Source organism: Lingula anatina, chromosome 5, assembly GCF_051362555.1.
Source record: "Lingula anatina isolate TDL-2025a chromosome 5, LinAna3.0, whole genome shotgun sequence".
NCBI classification, from domain to species: Eukaryota; Metazoa; Brachiopoda; class Lingulata; order Lingulida; family Lingulidae; genus Lingula; species Lingula anatina.
In genome coordinates, this window is record NC_141771.1 from 13,182,860 (window position 1) to 13,195,943 (window position 13,084).

The following is a 13,084-nucleotide window of genomic DNA, read 5'->3' on the forward strand; positions in this document are numbered from 1 at the left end:
GGCCTTTTTGCATGCTCAAAAAAAAAAAAAAAAAAAAAAAAAAACGATGTGTGCATTTGGTATTTATGTAACTACACTTTTTGAAGTGGTCAACGATAGAGGAGAGTACCAGTAAGGGAGAGGGAGAGAGGAGGACAGGGAACTTATTTCATACTGGGCATGAGCAGGTATGGCAGATGCCTTTAATTGGGTTTATCACAATAAGCTTGTTACATACCCTTAGCAAAATGAAAAGTTTGCAGCAAACTTGCAAAAAATTTGCAGCAAATTTGCTGCAAACCAAATAGTTTGCAAGAAACTGTTTGCAGGTTGTTGCAAGAAAAATCACAGTTGTTGCAAATTTGCTGCAAATTTGCAGAAAGATTAAAAGTTTGCAGGTAGTTCGCAAGAAAACTATCATTTTCTAGCAAATTCGCAGCAAATTTGCAAGAAAGCTTCTATTTTCTTGCAAATTTGCAGCAAATTTGCAAGAAGACCCTCATTTACATAAAAGTTTGCTGGATGTTTGCAAGAAAGACTATACAGTGTTGCAAATTTGCAGCAAATTTGCAAGAAACTGCTCATTTACATAAAAGCCTGAAGAAAGTTTGCAAGGATAAATATACCCTGTTGCAAATTTGCAGAAAATTTGCAAGAAAACCTTCATTTACATAACATTTTGCAGGAAGTTTGCAAGAAAGACTAACATTGTTGCAAATGCAGTAAATTTGCAATAAACTCCTCATTTACATAAAGGTTTGCAAGAAACTCAGCTTTTATACACACCAAGTTGATTCATTTGCAAGAAATTGCAAGAAATTGTTTCATGTTTGCAGCAAATTTGCAAATTCTTTTTCATATAAAAGTTTGCCTGAGTTTTGCAAGAAAGTCCATACCTTTTTTTTACTAACATACAGTTAAATTAATGATGTTTGCACTGAGCATGGGTGTCAGGAAGTGCCATTTTCAAGCCAAAATATTAGTATTAAGTTTTAAAAAAAAAGGCCAAGTTAACTAACAGCTTATGAGATTTTTGCATGAAACTAAGAAATTTATAAACTTTAGTTTATGAGAAGTCTGAAGACACCTGAAGACACTTAGACATTTGTTAATAGTTTGGGAGAAGTTTGCAAGATGACATTTACTTAGTTTGCATCAAATTTTCGAGATATTCAGCAGTCTACTTACAGTTTGCGATAAGTTTGCAAGAAACTTAGACATCAACTTACAGTTCACAAGAAGTTTGCAAGAAACTTAAACAATTACTTACAGTTCGCGATAACTTTGCAAGAAACTTAGACAATTACTTACAGTTCGCGATAAGTTTGCAAGAAACTTAGACAATTACTTACAGTTCGCGACAAGTTTGCAAGAAACTTAAACAATTACTTACAGTTTGCCATAAGTTTGCAAGAAACTTAGTCAATTACTTACAGTTCGCCATAAGTTTGCAAGAAACTTAGACATCAACTTACAGTTCACAAGAAGTTTGCAAGAAACTTAGACAATTCCTTACAGTTCGCGATAACTTTGCAAGAAACTTAGACAATTACTTACAGTTCGCGACAAGTTTGCAAGAAACTTAGACAATTACTTACAGTTCACGATAAGTTTGCAAGAAACTTAGAAATTAACTTACAGTTCGCAAGAAGTTTGCAAAAAAAAAAAAAAAAAAAAAAAAAAAAAAAAAAAAAATTGGCTATTTGCTTACAGTTTGCAAAAAACTTATAAAAATAGAAATTAACTTTTTTTTTTGAAATAATCAAGATTTAGGCATTTGAAAACTTCTTTTCCATTCTCGAAACCATCCTTACTCAAACTAACAAAATTGTACTAAAAAAAAAAAAACAAACAATTCATGTTCAGTTATGGATTTTGCCCACTTTTTGGCCAAATTTATTTATTTACATAACCCCACATAAAAAAATAGTTCCAAAGGTTTATATAAATGATTATTTATTCATAATAACATTTGTATTTGATATAATTTAAGTTCTTATGTATTATTATCAAATTAATACTTTGATTTACTGCTTATAATACCGAGTAACCAGGATGATGTTAAGATTTCATAGGGTTTTCATGATTTAGGCAGATTTGGAGCAATACTGAATTATGATGTAACCCACCAACTATCAATGAACATAAAAATCAACACTACAGGGGATGACATTCCTGAGAAGTACTTCTTAAAAACAAATAAACTCTTTAGCCCAGGGTGAGTTTGCAAACCAGTGTATACTGATGAGCATGTGAAGATCACTTAATTGACTCCCAGTAATTGCATGGGCAGTGGCATACAGAAAAATGAGCAAAATACTAAGGTGCACTGTCAAGTTATGATCAGGGTAAATTGGTTTGTCACATGGGTCATCACAGGTATCTCCATTGAAATCACCATCACAGTGCACTTCATTACTCAACTCTTCTTCGCTATAAGAGAAGTTAGGACCACAGTTTTCTTTGCCATTGTCATTTTCACAAACTTCTTTTAGTTGTGTTATTGTGTCAGATATGTCACATATAGCTGTTGCTTTAATATTCTGTACATCCAACTCTTTGGCATTCTCAGGATAAGGTCTTTATCTTTTGGGTCTCACTCTACCAAGTTGGTCAGCCATCTTGTCTAAAAAAAATAAGAAAAAAGAATTATGAAAAATATATGTCACAATAAGCCTAGATTGATCAAATTTATTATAACAGGTCTCATTGATTAAAAAAAGATGTACATTTTCAGTCCCCATTTACTATAGATTACTAAGTAGCATTGTATTCAAAGCAGAAAGATTCTCATTTCATTATATAGCACCTACATAAACAAACTGATTTCTATCTAAGCAAAGAACAGTGGTCCTTCAATTGAAATGCATACTAGTAAGGGTGGAACTTCAAATTCAGTGTCCTTGACACATCTGGTCTTTCAAATTTTCATGGATAATTACAGTGCAGCAGAATGGCTGTTTGGTTCTTTTATGGAAACTACACACCTGAGAGATAATTAACTGTGTAAGCAGACCAACATATTACACACTGATTCTTATCTGAGAGGTCTTTCAATTCAATTTGTTAAATCTCTAAGCCCTGTGGTTCATCAGAATGAAACAATGAAAGAATTAAATGCAAATTATTAAAACTTAAAAAAAAAAAAAAAAAAAAAAAAAAAAAAAAAAAAAAAAAAAAAAAACAGCAAACCCATGCTTATTAAGTTAAGTTGCATATATTCCTTTTTTCAATTATTTGTCCTTCTTGAAAAGTAATCATTATACTTGGATCCTCGGTTTTCAGGATTTTTAGCTTACATAATTAGTGAAGTATGAATAAAGTTTTATTTACAGTTATTTGTGCATTGATTATCTAATTTTCCTCGACTTTAACACCCCCCCTCCCCAATCCGACATTCTTAATAGTAAAAATGTATTTCTGCTTAAGCATGCTGTGGAATGGACATTTAAGAATAAAACCCTAGATGTCACTCAAATCATGTAATTCACAGGCTCTTAAACTCTAATTAGTGCCTGAATACCTTTAAATTTCTTCTGCTAGTTTGTACATTGATAGTCTTCATATAGCAATACATGTATATATTCCTTTTGTCTGTGGTATTGGCTTGTTCGAATAGAATTGCACTGTAAAATTATCAAGTAAATGTTGATAGTCCTTAATGCTAGAAAATTATATTTCCCTTGGCACTTGTTATTATTTTCTGAATCTTTTCTTGTAGTTTTTTGTTCTTTTTTTTCACTTTTGACCTTCAAATTTTTGCAATGTATTAAACTTATTTTTTAAGAGACACCTGCCAGATTCCCCCACCATCCCCCCCATTCAAGTCTCTGACATGCTTATCTTGCAAGATGCTGAGAGAAAGGATGAAACCTGTTCACACCTGACTGTTAATAACTGATCTGTATCTAGGTAAAGATCATGGACCTTAAAATTCCTACTTGCTAATTAGAGAAGCATTTAACAACAAACAAGTATCTATCCCTTAAGGTACATACTGTCTTTCAACAAGCTTAGCTGAACAATTCCACTTCTAAGAGTATTTACAGGTCATCAAAGCTTAATGTGACTACAACTCAATTTTAAATTCTATATTATCTGACAGATATTTTAGGACTACCTAAGCTATTTAGCTTCACTGGATTATAATGGATTCAATTAAAAGCATTTCACTTCCTGACAAATAACCCAAATGACTGTAGAAGGGGTTCTAATAATGGAAAATTGCATTTTGTTATGCATATACCTAGAGACATCAAAATTTTATCAATTTTAGGATGCATAAATGGTAAATTTTTGCCACAAAAGCTCACCAATTGCTAGTAAAAATTTTAAATAGTACTAAGATAATTACCGCAAGACATCATTCAATACTGCCCGAAAAATGATATTTGAACAATATTTTCTGCTAGCTTGCTATGCCGATATAATCCAGGCAGATAAGTAAGATATGTACTTGTATGTTAAATTTTCAGCCAAAATTTAAAATAAGGAGCAGTTAAAAGCTCCTTTCTGCTGATCAAGTGATTTTTCCTTGTCATGTCTAATAAATTATTCTAGTTGTATAACAAACTAGTAGAAGTAGTTAATAAGCATTTACTGAGAATCCATGTTTCACCACACTCAGTTCAAAATGTACCTTTAACTATGGTAATATACACAGAAACCTACAGCTAATTTTATTAGATTTTGTTAAACTAGAATAAACTAAATAGGGAATGACAGTAGACAAGGGTAATATTTTATACACAGTTAAGTATCAAACTGTCATGTCTTAAGAAACACTAAAGGGAATCCTCCTTCCAAATTCTTAGTTGACACTCACTCTTATAAAGGTGACAATTTTCAATTGGACGACAACTATCTGAAATGCTCAGCCCACAAGATGTGCTGCTAGCAAGGAAGAGCCCTATTCACACCTGATTGTTAATTACTATAGCACTGATCTGTATCAAAGATTCGGGGACTATTGTAAAGTGAATAATAATTTGTTGTTTAGGACAAGCAAGTCCCCATCTCCTAAGACTCAAACTGTCTCTTAATAAGCTTTCCTAAACAATTCCACTTTGAAGAATACAGCACAGCAGAGCCTAATCTAACTGTAACTCAAAAATTTAATGTAACCTGACATATAAGTACATTTGGGCTATTTAACTTCACTGGATTGTTATAGACTTGATTTAAAATGTCATCATTATTTGACACAAAGCTAAAATGTAAGCAGAAAAGATGCTTTTAATGTAAAAATGCATTTTATATGGCATTTATCAGTTTTAAGACATTAAAATTATTTAACTTTTATCAATGTCAATTCATAAAAAATACACAAACCAAATGCTCCTTTTAATAAAACAATGTAAACATAATATAAATCTGATGGTAACTTAGGAATGGAAAGAAAAAAAAGTAATATTTACTAACACTCACTATTTAAACAATGTATCAAACTGTTTCGTGCTGTTTTTAATTTTTTTCTGAAGAGACACCTGAGAGACCTCCTACATTCAAGTCTCTGTTGACACCCACTCAAATATTGCGATGATAATTTTCAATCATCTGATAACTATCTTGCTAGATAAGCTGCTACGTACCTTTCACTGCATGGTTTGCTAGTATTGCTGGGATTCATCTTCCGCGAAATAAAGACACGCGCAGCCTTGACGACTTTTCAACAATTCCACCCCAGTAAACAATAGTTGGTCTGGATGCAGGAGCAGATCTGTAGTGGTGTTGGCAGAATCTACCTTTTCTAATAGTTAGATCAAATTTAAGATTCTTGGTCCACGGAGCTCTCATGAACAGCGATTATCAATTCAATTCAATTTATTCAATTCAATTCAATTTATTTCTGTACTGGTACATAGATTGTCATGACCTTGTACAATATGATATACAAATGATGATACAATACAGTTAGTGTATTACCATCTTTATATAATGAAGATAAGTACTAGTAAAATTACTCATAAAATATTCTATCTAAGCATTGAGATAAACCTTGGTGTGATTATAAATTTACCATAAACATACTATAAACATGTTACACAAAAAGAATATGTTTTTAAAGAACTTAAAACCACCGTTACATAGCTGTTTACATGGCTGTTTGATGACATTGATAATTACGATTAATGACAATTACATAAGACATATAAGTAAATAAGTTACACAGATATAAATATTGTGCCATGTTCAGTCCCACTGCCGAGTCACTTCTCACAACAGTGGGACCATACACTGACATTTTAAGGGATATGCTAAGAGTTACCAAGCAGAGCAACCACTATCTGACAACCGGAAATGGTCATGAAAACGACTAATCGTGATAGGTTGATGCGCCATCTGATGCATCACGGGAAATTTTGAAGAAGAAGACGGTTTGAGATTTACCGGCAGCTGATTTTAAGTTGGTGTAACCAGTTAGAAATTATTATGCGTTGATTGCAAAGCCAGGTGAGTGCAAAGGTTAATCAGAACGTTTGATTCAAGATAGGATTTTACTACACTCAGAGAATTCTCATCATGCCTGCGAGTAGAAAGTAGAAAGTAAACCGATTCTAAATACAGTTCTAGTATGGGGGCGCTAGTATGGTACTTGTTGGGAAGGCCATCTCGTTCTCTCTCTCTCTCTTTCTCTTCTTATTTTCCTCTCTCTCTCTCTCTCTCTCTCTCTCTCTCTCTCTCTCTTTCTCTCTCTCTTCTTTTCCCCCCTTTCTCTCTCTCTCTCTCTCTCTCTCTCTCTCTCTGTAACGGTTGAATAAGTGTGTAACTATATTCTTTTTAAATTATAGAGACGTGGATTACTATTGGTTTTGACAAGGATGGAGTTGTATCAGTGGAAGACGTTTCGAAGTTTGAGAGGGAGGAAGAGTAAGAAGGGGAAGTCCCTACTGTTGGAGAGACACTCATGGCTCCTTGGGATGGTTGCATGTATTTGGCAAAAGTGATTTACATTTAGTGGTAAGTGTATTCTCAATTAGTATAGTTTGCTTAGGTGAAATAAATTCAAAGGGCAGAAGGGTTCATACGGCACTTAAGGTACATATTTACAGAGCATCGCTGTAACATGGATTTCCAGTAACACATATAAACTACTTCTTCAAATTTCCTAATTACTCAAATAAATTTAACATGACAAGGGGTAAACTGAATAAGTCACCAGATTGGTCATTAAAGAGCTTTAGACTGCTCCTTTCTTTAAATTTTTGGCCAGAAATTTAGCCTTTTTTCATGACCTATTATTATTATTTTTTTTTTTATTTATTTATTATTATTGGGTCAAAACACGGTAACGGTGCCATGGGTGTCAAATTTTTTTTTGTTTCATTGAAATTTAAAATTTTTACATTTTTGTAGAAAACAAATCAAATTTTCAGATAATGTAAGTTTCATTGATATACTCCCAGTACTTTTTCTGTGAGCCACTGGGAAACATAAAGGAAAAAAAAAATTGTCTCTGACGGGACACATGGTCATATTGGCCTGAGTCAGATATTAGGTTGTTTTTTCAAGTTTTTATCACCCAAATATGTTAAACTAATCAGAAGTAATAGTTTAACATAGAAAACTGCCACCTATCACTTATTTTAAGTAAAAAATTATTTAGCACTAGGAGTGGTGTGTCCCGTCAGAGACATTTGACTTCGAAAAGTTTTCATATTTTCCACATCTGGTAGGTTGTATAAATGAAACTTAAAATCCTCTTTTAAATAATGATAAGTAATGATTATAGCTAAAAATTACAAAATTAAAACAATTTACAGTGAATTTATTGCCACATTTTATCATTGTCTCTGATGGGACATTTTCTGTCTCTGACGGGACATTTTTTGACAGATGTGAAACACGAGGTTTTACATCTTCAATTGAATCATTTTCAAGTGTTCTGGTGTGTTACATTTCTTATTTTTCTTTTGCAACCGATCATTACTGGGTAATTCATTAACCATTACTGATTATTAGCTAGGTTGACTGTCAGTGATTAGGTGTTGACATGTGCCGTCAGAGATCATGTCAGAGCACTAGAACTGTGAGCAGGTCATTCTGTTCACTGCATGTGCATGATTTAGAACAGAGTCTGAAGGAGACCTCCAGCTCCAACCATATTTTATGGTATCTGATGAACTGCATCATAACAAACAGCCTGCCTTCACTTGTAATAAGGCCATTCTTGAAGACCTCCAACACCAGCATTCATTCAGCAAAGTCCATTACTGGTCAGACGGAGCCCGAGCCCCCAGTCAATTCAAAAGTTGGTTTTTACTGTCTAAACATGGTACTATCATGAGGGAGATTTTAGTATGGAAGCTCTGGTACTTTTTATACCACTGCCCATGGCAAAGGACCAGTGGATGGGATCGAAGGGGAAATGAAACATCAGGTTTGGAGAGCAGTGCTCCAGAGAAAAATGGTTGTAGACACACCTTATCAATTCTATTTGGCTGGCAAAGAATTATGCCCCAATGTCAACATAATGCACCAGTCTGCAGCAGATATTGTAGCAGCTACCGCGCCCATCAGCAGTCGCTGGGAAAACTGTCCATCTGTTCCAGGAATTCAACACTTCCAACAGCTTCAGCCCCAGCCCCAGACCCGTGGACATGTTCTTGTGTCAACCAATTCTTTGTACCAGCAACCCTCTTAATATGCTAAACTTATTCATATGACTGTGGACTTAGATTTGCCTGCACATCCGCACTATGACAATGTCGGTCAAGGCACAGCTCAGTCTCACCAGGGAGATTTTGTCATTGCGGAGTTTGCTGCCAGGAAAGGAGTAAAACAATTCTTAGGTCAGGTCATCCATGACACTAAAGACGGCAAAGTGAAAGTCAGTTTCTTACGTACTGAAGGTTCTGGCAAAAGAAACTTTGTGTACCCTGCCACAGAAGACAAAGCATGGATTCCCATAAAAGATGCAAAGGAAGTCCTTCCAATGCCTAGCATAGACACTCGTGGACTTAACTTGTTTCCATCACCTGTTAAGGTGACTGGTTGAAAAAATCTCTAAAGTGCAGAAAAGATATGTGTTCTAAGACTAATTAAAAAACAGGAATTATTATGTGAACTATCATGGACAATGTTGATTGATATTGAGAAATTATACTGTGCCTTATCGCTGTGTCATGATAATTAATTAATGTTCTAAACATATTGCATCTGGTGATTTTTCTAATGTACAGAAATGCTATTTTGCAATAACCATCAAGTAAGATTCATTGGATACAAAAATGTGGCTTTTTAAACCTCTTTTCTAAGATTTTTCAATAGTGCCCAAAAGTGTCCCGTCAGAGACGTCCCGTCAGAGACAGTGACTTTTTACACTTAACAGCCTATGCTGCCAAGGAAAGTAAACAAAACTGGCCTGTTTGTGCATTAACTGCTTCCCAAGACTTGTACCTTGCAATATGAATCACAAAAGTCTTGATTAAATGAAATTTCAAAGAGAATTTTGCATTGGAGTTTTAGTAAAAAAATACAGGGGTCAAAAATGTCCCGTCAGAGACAGACCTTTAAGTGATTGTCATTCCCACATTAATTTCAATACAAATTAGCTGCTTGTTTTACATAATCCTTTATGGTCTAGCTAAATAAAAATGTATTTAAAAGTAACCATGTGGATCGTTTACCAACTGTAATTTTTAAAATTGTCTCTAAAATGTCCCGTCAGAGACATTTCAAATACCGTGTTTTGACCCTATTATTTATTTTTTGGCCCATTGATATACAGCATAGAGTGCTAGCAGAAAAATCTGTTCAAATATTTTTTCTTTTCTTTTTTTTTTTTTTTTTTTTTTTGGAGGGGAGTTAATTAAACTATGCCTTTTGGTAATCCTCTAAGTTATACTACTTGAAACTATATGCTGGCATTTTGTTGGCTTATGTGCATGGCCAAAATTTACTTCATATGCACCTTTAAACTTAGCCCCTTGAAATTACTTTTAATCTTGAAAAAAAAACTTGCACATTCAATCATATCTGCCACAGGAAAAAATTATAGTTTTAATAGTCTTGATGGTTTTAAAAGTCAGTTTTGGTCATTTCCACAGAAAGGAGAAATATCAAAGTGCAAATACATGTGTTTTAAAAGAATGCTTTGAAACCTATTCTCCTTTTATTTTAGATTACAGAAATGCATGTCAGAAGGAAAAGAAGGCATATGTGAAAGGTGAGTAAATGTATTTTCAGTGAGTGTCAAAGACTTCTGAACAAATCTAAGAATTTAAGTGTATCACCCTCATACTGACTTATCTCTTCTTTGTGAAACTAATATGTCTGATAATTCCATAATTATTGTTGTTTTTTTTTTTTTTAATAGTAACACAGAATCCAAAATGTTTCAGTGTTGCCTTGCTTCTGAATAACAGGAACCCCACTTTTTTTTAGTTCAAAACAACCATGCAACCTATGATGAACTGTTCATATATATAAATATATATTCTTAATGCATCACTTTTTTGGTAGAATAACATTTTATGTTTTAACTTTTTTAGATAAAAAGGACAACCAGAGCAATGGTAGTTGTGTAAGTATATTGTTAATTGACCTGCAATTGCTGTTGCATATCTTTTCCACTAAATGCTGAAAAAATTGTAATTTCCTCTTTCAAATAATAAGTACATTTTACACACATGAATTCAAATTTAATAAAGCTTTCCCTGTGTTATTCAAGGAAAAAAATCAGAGCCAGCTTGTAATGCAGCAGTTGAAGAAAGTGTTTCAGTGCCTCGTGCATCATTTGTCCCCCGTCTTACTCCCACCATCTCCAACCCTGTGCCCTCCATATCTCCCCACACCCATACCATATCCAACCCTGTGCCCTCCATAACTCCCCACACGCATACCATGTGCCCTCCATATCCATCCCCCCCCCCCCCATCTGTCTCATTTAGTTTTTTAAATGAAGTCATGCTTTCTTTATTTATTGTTTAAATTCTCTTTCTTTCAGTGTATGTTATTAACAACTTGAAAATGGATGGGCCAGCAATTAAGCACACTATGAGTGCAAAAATTCACTGCAAAGAGGGCCTTAAAAAAGGTAGGAAAAGTATTTTTAACTGTGATTAGGTTATACCATGCCTGCTAAATTTATTTTAGTTTTACTTAACAACATAAATCATATATATATATATATATATATATATATATATATATATATATAGGTGTTTTTATTAATGGAAACTACTAGAAGCTTACTTGACAAACTACCTGTGAGTGCAACAAATTTTACAAGAAATGTCAAGTTTTATTTTTCTTGTCTTTCAGATGTGATATGGTGCTTGTATCCCAGTCAAAATTTGGTCTGACTTCTCTAGCGAGTGAAACAACAGCGGTGATATGTTTTCCAGAGATCAACTACAACCTGCCTGATCTTTACGTTTATTTCTCTGGCTGACAGATTTGGAGTCTCCTAGGACAGCAGGGACTATCTAGCTATCAGTTCAACTGACCAAACTCACTCTGAGCTCTTATACTAAGTTCTACTCCTTATATACTTATACACACAAAATACATTACAGTGAATCATTAACAGGATTGAGATATTGAAGCCAGTCAACAGAATTAAGACATATTACTAAGAACTCTATAATTAAACTCGGACTTCTTTAAACTTGGATGTAAATAAAGTTGTTGAATCCTCTTAAAGATTAAAGCATCCTTTATAGCTTGGTTACTGTTCTTTCCAATGAATAAAATGCATAAGCAGATTCACGTTGTATCATTATATCAGAGACATCTGAACAATCTTTACCAAATGTTGATTTAATTTGATTTAAATGTGCAAGTTTCTAAAATAAAATATTGAAAAATGTTTATGGTGTTTCTTACTGATATTCTGTGTGTGCTATTTTTTCATTCATTTGATAATTTTCTGTATGTGTTCTGCCAGCTGCACTATATGGCTAAAATACAGTAATAAAATTTTGCTACTCCATGATTTCAAATATGGCATACATGATTGAGATTTAATTTAAAAAGAAAACTGGCATAAATAAAAGCATAATCACTGGGTTAAATATTAGTTGTCAGTCTACTGCAATAGTGGTACTGCAGAAGAATGTTTTTTCGATTTGTTTGTTTTTTTTTTTTTTTTTTTGGGGGGGGGGAGGGTTCCGGAAAAATTCGCGAGAACAGTTCTGGAGATTTTGCAGCAAATTTGCAAGAAGGATTTCTTATGAGTTTGCAGAGCATTCGCAAGAACAGTTCTGAAGGGTTTGCAGCAAATTTGCAAGAACTTCTAGTGAATTTGCAGAAAATTCGCAAGAACAGTTCTGGAGAGTTTGCAGCAAATTCGCAAGAACTGTAGTGGAGAGTTTGCAGCAAATTCGCATGAATGGTTCTTGAGAGTTTGCAGCAAATTTGCAAGAAACCTGTGACAGATTCCCTTTTGTCATGCTGATTAAGTTTGTGGGGAGTTTGCAGCAAATTTGCAAGAGACTTAATTTACATGGTAAATTTCCTCTTGCAAATTTGTTGCAAATTTGCAGCAACTGTTTGCAAGAAGCCTTAAATTTTGCTAAGGGTAGACATTGTATTATTAGCATTTCCCTTAACTCCCAAAGAGGAAGTCTTGGCAATAATCGAACATCAGCCTAACTGCAATGAAACTGATTAGATTCACTGGGGAGAGTATAGTTTGCCCAAAAACCGGATAATCCACAGGCATTTTTGTTCTGCTCGTTTGAAGATTAAGAAAATAAAATTACCAGAATGCAACCACCCATACATATGCGGGTTGGATGTAATTATACCTCAACAATGTAAACACACAATGCTAATGTTCACCACATCCCGCGATGCCGTGCGCATCATGCAGGATTCTATTAGTTTCGAAGCCGTTCTATCTTCTTATGTTCTGTATGTCAGATGTTCCTTAAGCTTAGTATATTAACAATATACTTTACCGTTTTCATTTCATGTTTAGGTACATTGGAACTTTAAAGGCTGATTAAACACATGTACATGTATTGCTTTATTCAGAAATTGTATATTTCTTTGCATGAAATGAAACTTGAATACTGGATGATCACAAGCTGAGTATGTGTATGTGCGTGCATGTACGTGCGTGCGCGCACGAGTTGGTGTGTGAGTTTGAGTGTGTGGA

General features: G+C 34.0%; 1 protein-coding gene and 2 long non-coding RNA genes across 7 annotated transcripts in view; 2 read left to right on the forward strand and 1 right to left on the reverse strand.

Annotated features, from left to right (window-relative positions):
• Positions 1-13,084, forward strand: part of LOC106164271 (5-hydroxytryptamine receptor 5A-like) — a 54,302-nt gene that overhangs the window by 20,794 nt on the left and 20,424 nt on the right. The gene's annotated exons all lie outside the window — the stretch shown is intronic.
• LOC147761665 (uncharacterized) lies at positions 1,841-6,277 on the reverse strand. The gene is made up of 2 exons (XR_015334531.1): positions 5,571-6,277; positions 1,841-2,605 (listed from the first exon to the last, which is right to left on the reverse strand). It is a non-coding gene; the product is annotated as an uncharacterized LOC147761665 (long non-coding RNA).
• On the forward strand, positions 6,290-11,791 carry LOC147761666 (uncharacterized). The gene is made up of 6 exons (XR_015334530.1): positions 6,290-6,432; positions 6,771-6,939; positions 10,103-10,147; positions 10,473-10,504; positions 10,928-11,017; positions 11,245-11,791. It is a non-coding gene; the product is annotated as an uncharacterized LOC147761666 (long non-coding RNA).